This window comes from Haliotis rubra, unplaced genomic scaffold, assembly GCF_003918875.1.
Source record: "Haliotis rubra isolate DU_JTF1 unplaced genomic scaffold, ASM391887v1 Scf31, whole genome shotgun sequence".
Taxonomy (NCBI): Eukaryota; Metazoa; Mollusca; class Gastropoda; order Lepetellida; family Haliotidae; genus Haliotis; species Haliotis rubra.
The window spans coordinates 2,216,270-2,223,694 of NW_025766980.1; the positions used below are offsets into that span (position 1 = coordinate 2,216,270).

General features: G+C 40.9%; 1 long non-coding RNA gene across 1 annotated transcript; it reads right to left on the reverse strand.

Annotated features, from left to right (window-relative positions):
- Window positions 1-544: 544 nt before the first annotated feature.
- LOC124283100 lies at window positions 545-1,352 on the reverse strand. Its single transcript, XR_006900300.1, has 2 exons — window positions 1,206-1,352; window positions 545-765 (listed from the first exon to the last, which is right to left on the reverse strand). It is a non-coding gene; the product is annotated as an uncharacterized LOC124283100 (long non-coding RNA).
- Window positions 1,353-7,425: the final 6,073 nt, after the last annotated feature.

The following is a 7,425-nucleotide window of genomic DNA, read 5'->3' on the forward strand; positions in this document are numbered from 1 at the left end:
AGGTCTGACTCGGATACATTCAAAACATGGAATCAGTCCGTGTTTTCATTCCCCCCTAGATATTACAAGATATTTCCAGTGTTTAGTGCAGTAAGGCTTGAAAGAATGGGGAAATATATCTCCACAGTAAAAATCAGGCGCTTCGATCAATGTTTTTGCCATTAAGACACTTTTCAAATTTCATGCATCGTAGGCTTGGCAACTGGCTTTATAATACATGGAAATATCCGAGTCCAATGTGTATTTCATTTTCGTTTCTCGCGATTTCTCTCTCACCGGAAGTGAGAGGCGAGAAATAGATATCCCCTCTCGACCACCACACGAGCAAAAACCTTCACTTTTTTCAATAACACATACACTGAACGTCCGCCTTTCATCATATGTACTTGCTCGATAAACATATATTAGAAGCAAAAATAGAATGCATCCAACTTAAGAGAGAGCCAACTTGAATTTCGATATGTTCGATGTTCGATATGTTCGTCTTACCGAAAACAATATATATCACGATACGGCGTTAGGCAACAACAAACAAACAAAATAATTTACAATGGTATCACGGCTCCAATTTAATTCAAAGTTACTCTTTCGAGTATTTGATAAATATTACATTTTGCGATTTCGAGAACGAACATTTTGTCTATTTCCACAGCTGCGTTGTCGGATGCTGGCGGCGAGAACGTTAAGATGTACATCAGCGGCGCCACCCCCGTCTACAGCGACATCTGTTCTACGTCCTCCTACGACACGGGGACGTACAGGTTCCTGATGAGGAATGGTGAGTTTAGGCAGCTGTTAAACAACACAGATCGACTTTAATTTATTGAAATAATGTAATACTCGCGATTGCATAGATACGGACACGTATTCCGTACTTGGCTATTAATACGTACGTTAACTGCATGTGTGAACCCTAAAAGTGGCCCATATCAGATTTTCCGGATGCTTACCAAGGACTTTCAAAAAGAGATCCACAGAGATCAAAGTCTTTCTTTATTATGTCTGTACTATACCCAGAAACTGGGTGGAGTTATTTCTGATGGCCCTTCATGCTCTAAATGCCATAAATGAGAACGCGTTAAAGGGTGTCATTTGTTGTCACTCTGGTGCTCGGACCTTAGGGGATTCTGTATACACGTGACACCCGTTCTAACCTCCCTAAACACCCGCACACCCGTACACCTGCTTGCATCATTTTATCTCACCCTTTATCTATCCAATTTGCTTCTCAGACACTATTTCGTCCTCCAAAGTGGCCTGCCCCTATCAGTTCGAGAACTACTGGACCTACAGCATCAGCAACGGCAGCGCAGACACGTGTTCTTCCAATGAGACGCAGCTAAATGGCTGCCTCGACACCACGGCCTTCACCTTCAACTACACTCTGTGCAGCTCTTACATCATGTATTCAAGTGAGCAGATTTGTAAAACTTATGAAATGAAACTTTGAAATAAAAACAAGAGCTGTTCCCTAAGTACAACTAGCAAGTACATTGAAAGTAGGGGTATCTACAATTCATTGGTTATAATAAGAAGAACAATGCGTTTTCTGAAGAAATAAGGGTTATGTAAAAAGTGGAAACGAAACACATTTTTAAAAAAGGAAACGAGTACTTGGAATATGTGTGAGTGAGTATGGATTTACAACGCTTTTAGCTATATTCAAGCAATATCACGGCTGGGGACACCAGAGATGCTCATCACACATTATAACCATGTAGGGCATTGAACCCGGATCTTTTGCGTGACGAGAGAACGCTTTAACTACTAGGCTACCCCACCGCACTTTAATTATGAAAAACAATACTTGGAATGTGTGGATTGTGGGATACTGGGAAGGTCGCATGTATCCACGTCAGCTGTTTTATAGGACATCGTCTGCAATTGACTGACTGTACGAAAACGCCAGATGATGTAACAGAAACTAATGATCTAATGACCAATTAAGATTACTGTAAAACATTTGCAGGGTCGTTTCTCTATATAGTTCAGGTACATGTGCTCGATGTTAATTGTTGTTTAAGAACATTATATACAACTTATTTTGGAAGTTGCGCAATATACAACATATGTTGGTTGTGACCCATATACAACATGCTATGTATGATATGAGGCCGATGATCATATTCATGTATTTGTATTTCTAAGATGCCTAGCGGTTAGAACAATCGAAAAAAAATACATTATCAGACAATAAAGGTATAGTTTTTTGATGACGTAACAATTGAATGACGTTATCCCGTCACTGCGCCATTCTAGTGTGCCCCCTCGTAATCGAACCATTTTACATTACGTCACAATGTAAGCGACGTCACGATGCATGTCAGTTGTCATCGCCTCGTACGGCCTCCTACAGTAAACTACACCGTTGCATCCAGTTTCTTGGTTTGCTGTTGCTTCACGCAGCTAACATCACTGGTGGAAACATTACGTTTATGTTTTACGACGGTTAAAATGTGTCATTTCGACACACAAGTTTTCAGCGACACGGTAACGTTCGTAATATTTACATTCCCACAATGCAATTGTGGAATGTCGCTTGACTACTCAACTTCCTCTGGATGTACTGATCTAAACTTACGCTAGTAGTAGAAATGCAACGTTCATATTGCCCCATGTGGTTTACGTTAATGACAGATGTAATTAAAATAATTCAGAGAAGATATTTAATCCGAACGTAAACCGTCATCAAACTGTTATCATTTGTTTTTTTCTGGTAACGTTCGTCTTAACGTAGGGGCAGACACATCAATAGAACAGCGCGCCAGTTAGCCCTGTGCGAGGATTCTTAATTTAGGTCACCGACACCGTCGTTTGTTTTCTGCCTTAAATTAATCGTAATTATCTTTAGAAAGTATGAAATTTGGCATCTTAGAAAGAAATACACTTCGCTCTACCACCATGTATAGTGTAATAAAATAACTTTCGCCCTGAACTATTATAACGTTAAAGCACTCGGACGCAAGCGTCCTCGTGCTTTAACTATAATAGTTCAGGCATGGTGGTAGAGCGAAGTGTATTTCTTAAGTGTCATTATGTAACGAATGCTATGATGGAAGACTTTATTTTTTCATGAAAAAATTAAAAAATAATTGTTGTTTAAGAGTCACGCATGAACTGAGACCTATGGCTCCACATTGTTTGTGAAGAGTTACGTCCCTTAATCGTGGATCCGTATTTGAATTTCCGTTTCACTTCCACCCGGATCCTTGTGTCAGAACGTTACCGTTACACTCGTACAAGGGCAAACGTGTATATCACATCATACTGACAGGTTGTCAAACTCACTCACTCACTGTTGTAGGTGGCGGTTCCGTCAATTGTCTGTACAATCACACATCCGGCTCCACAACCTACCTGACGACGTACAACACCGACTACAGTGTCGACGACACCAGCACCTACAGATTCACATGTCTGGTAAGTGAGAGACAGAGCTTGACATGTCTTAAGACAAACAATACTGTCTTTACACACTGGAACCATAACGGGATTGAACCCGACTGTATTTTAAAATAGAATGTTCACCGTGTATGGGATATTGTTTATTGTGGCAAACGATATGTCTTTAGTCTGAAGCATATTTATTATATTTTCAATCATTTTTCGGAAAAATAATATTATTTGTATAAATATCCGTGTCACTTTGTACACACTCTGCACTAATAGATATTATACAGTATACGTTTTCAGAAAATGGCGGTTGCAATATGGAAATGTATAGTAAGAGGGGCTCGACTTCTTTCAGGGTGTATAGTTTACCCAATTAATAGGTTATAGTTTAAACTACGGCACAACATGTCACTTTCGTGTACTTTATTTATCGGTATGAAGAATGGGTGCAGTGCCTACACTACCTGATTAAAGATCGGCTGAATGATTTGCCTTATGTTACCGCTATTAATCTACCAGGTCCTGGATCTAAGCAGCTCCACGGCTATCTCCGCCAGCCAGTATCCCCGAACGTGTCAAGTCAACCAGACTTCCACATCAGTCCAGTCCCCTGGCAATAGCCTCGTCTTCACTTTCAACGGTGAGTCTCGCTCTCATTCGTGACCAGCTCGTATCATTCCAAAACGTGCCGAAAGGTATTCGTGGTTACGGAAACATGCAAGAGCTGGCGAGTGTCTAACGCTAGCAGAACTCATATGTTTGTTACAGTCAGTATGTAAAATTATTTAAGTTTTCACACTATTTCAGATTTATTGACTGAAAAGTCTATCCATATATTTTACAAAGATAACGAATTCCAAACATATCATCTTCCAGTGAAATTTTAAGATTAAACGAAAACTAAATTACACACACGCATATAGAGTGTCACACACACTCATAGATAGATAGATAGATAGATAGATAGATAGATAGATAGATTCCAGGTTAGTGGAAAGCTAACATTTTATACATCTCAATCTTCATGATTTAACATTTTCGTGTTCGGTTTAACGACACTCTTCCACCTGCCCGGAACCACAATGCTGTTTCTTTTTCTTTCATATGCATATATATTGTGCAGTGACTTTAAAACAGAGACAGTGTGTCTAATTACACAGTCAATACGTGGTTGTATATTTTATCAAAATGTTAAATCTGCATGTATCCCAGTATAGAGAACATGCATATGCAATAATTAACATATTTTCTCTTTATATTCCAGCCAGCTGCTGTAAGTATCCTGCCTATGGAACATTGCAAAGCAGATAACTCGTCCACCAATCAGTTATATGAAAACGTTTTGAAGTATATTTTGGGAAGCCAATTAAGTCAAATGTGTAAAGCGAAATCAGCCATTGATATTCATTCTTTTACTGTGTAAACTAAACTTAAGTCCTCATAGAGGCTAATCCTGCTTGGACAAGACGAAAATGGTTATAGCATCTGTTGGTTTTAAAAAGTTTCGAATGGCAGCAAAATTAAAGCCTCGAGAGTTGGTTCAGAATAAAAGCCCTCAACTGTCAGTGAGGACTATATATTTATTCATATATCAAGAAGTGTGTGCGCGCGTTTGCGTGCGTGAGTGAGTGTGTGCAAAGTATAGCTCATATGGTATGGTCGCCCTCATATGATATATGGCGTGATGTATGGCAATGGTCTGTAGATGAGCCCACCACCACCACCACGACAACAACAACTCCTGCACCGGAGCCAGCAAGTGCTTCGTTAGACTGGGTCGCAGCCGTTGTCATAGGCATCTTCGTCTTCCTCGGCCTCATCATCGCCGCTTATGTCTACTGCTGCTACAACTACAAGAAAGTAATGGATGCCCACCAGCGGAACATCATCGACTGTCGCGCAGCAGACGACGAACATCGGGCAACTGATGAGAAGTATGAGGAGAGAGGTCAAGCGCCACCTAGCGTCAAGTTCACCTTCCCAGACTACACTCGACGCATGCTTCTCAACCTTCGGAAGCAGCAGAAAGGAGATAGAACCAGACTTGTCAAGGATGATTACGATAGACCTCTATCACCTTCGGGTATTTCCGTCAGGGAGACGGAATCACCCGACAGTGCCCTTGGAATGGATGTAAGTAATTTTTCCATATGTTTTCAAAGCCCTAATGAGTGAGAGTGGAATGCACAACTTCAGTGACTATTATGGACCGTGTGCCTAACACCATCTTAGCCTTAAGTCTAATATAGCTCTATGAAAAAGTATTAGAATTATCTTATCGCTAAAATGACTTTGTGAAGCAATGATATGGTAATTCTAGTTACATTCCTGTACGCCCATTTTACTTTTCGTGGTATGAACAAGTTATAAGGAGGTAACGCCATCGTCAACTCATCGCGGGTATATATACGCCACGTTCTTCCATGACCCGGTGCTGCCGGAACGTTGTGTCTACCAACCCGTGAAATACTGACGATGTGTACACAAAGTATAGTGTGTGTTTGGTTCCATGGTCCGTGTGGGGACAAGGTTCTGAGTTATCTGTAGCTTGTCGACAGTGAAATGGGTCTAAGGTTGCGTTCACGATGTTTTCACTGCGGATGCTTGTTCTAGTCCGGACCAATGCTGGTATTATAGTGCTAGTCCACTGAGATACCATGCTGCATGTTTGTATAGATACCCCACTCAGACACGGTATACTGACCCCGAGCCGACCAGTCCTTGTATAATCTTCTTAATGCCAAGCAGCAGGCACAGTAACAACAAGCATCTCTGACTGACTGACTGACTGAGTTTGGTTTTACGCCGCTTTTAGCAATATTCCAGCAACATCACGGCGGGGGACACCAGAAATGGGCTTCACACATTGTACCCATGTGGGGATTCGAACCCGGGTCTTCGGCGTGACGAGCCAACGCTTTAACCATTAGGCTACCCCACCGCCCCTACAAGCATCTTTGAACATCGTGTAACCATCCTCCGACTTGGTCATGGAGGCGGTCGCCTGTATATTTGTCCTGTTTGTTGTGTAACGCCTTTACTCAACAATATCCAAGCTATAAGGCATCGGTCTGAAAATAATCGAGTGTGAACTAGACAATACCGTGATTGACACCATGAACATCGATTTACGCAATTGGGATACGATGCTCGCTTGTGGAAAGAGAAGACGTATGTGGCAGATGGTCTGTGTCTTGCTTCAACTTGTGTCAAAGATCCCCATATGTAAGCTAACGGTTTGTCTGCTCCAGACTCGATCATTGATAGGCCTGATATAGTTGGAATGTTACTGTTTGGTGCGTTAAGTACTACTGGTCCACTTGAATACGTTGACCAGTGTACTCATTAAGGGCAATGAGACTACTTTTCTGCTCTGAATGGGAGTCAGATTTATCATTATTCTCGCATATTTAAACCTAAATTGTTCCTTTTCATTCTTTCAGGAAGATGACGGTTATCCCATGTTGAGGTCACAGAGGGCAAGGCCGGTATGTTTATAACTGCTGTACCACATGAGTCCATGTTGTTCTATCTAAATAGATTGATAAAACACAGAGCCAATTTCATGTTTCATTAATATCTTAGGGGAGTAAACAAATCTTTTTTTAAATACATTGTTAAAAATACCTTTTTTACTCCCTGAAGATATAATGAAACATGTAGGAGTGAAATTGGCTCCGTGTTTTTTTTAAATCTATTTAAATATATCTAACTGTATACCTGTGAACTTTGCGAAAAACGTTTCATATATACATGTATATAATGATGTAGAGAAACATTCAGTGTTAAAACCCTGTCAGTATATACATCAAGATTTAACCATAATGAAAGCTTACAGAGAGGGTATATCACGGATCTTATGTATCTGATATGAGGGTGGTCCAGTTGTCAACGCTGCCGCATATATCCTGTTCCGTATAGTGTCGCGTCATTTCGGTGAGCGAGAACGTTTGATAATGAGTTCGAGTCTAGGTTCCTGGTGTTGCTATGTTTGCAGTACCATATGGGTCGGTTCTCCTGGGTTCCACACAC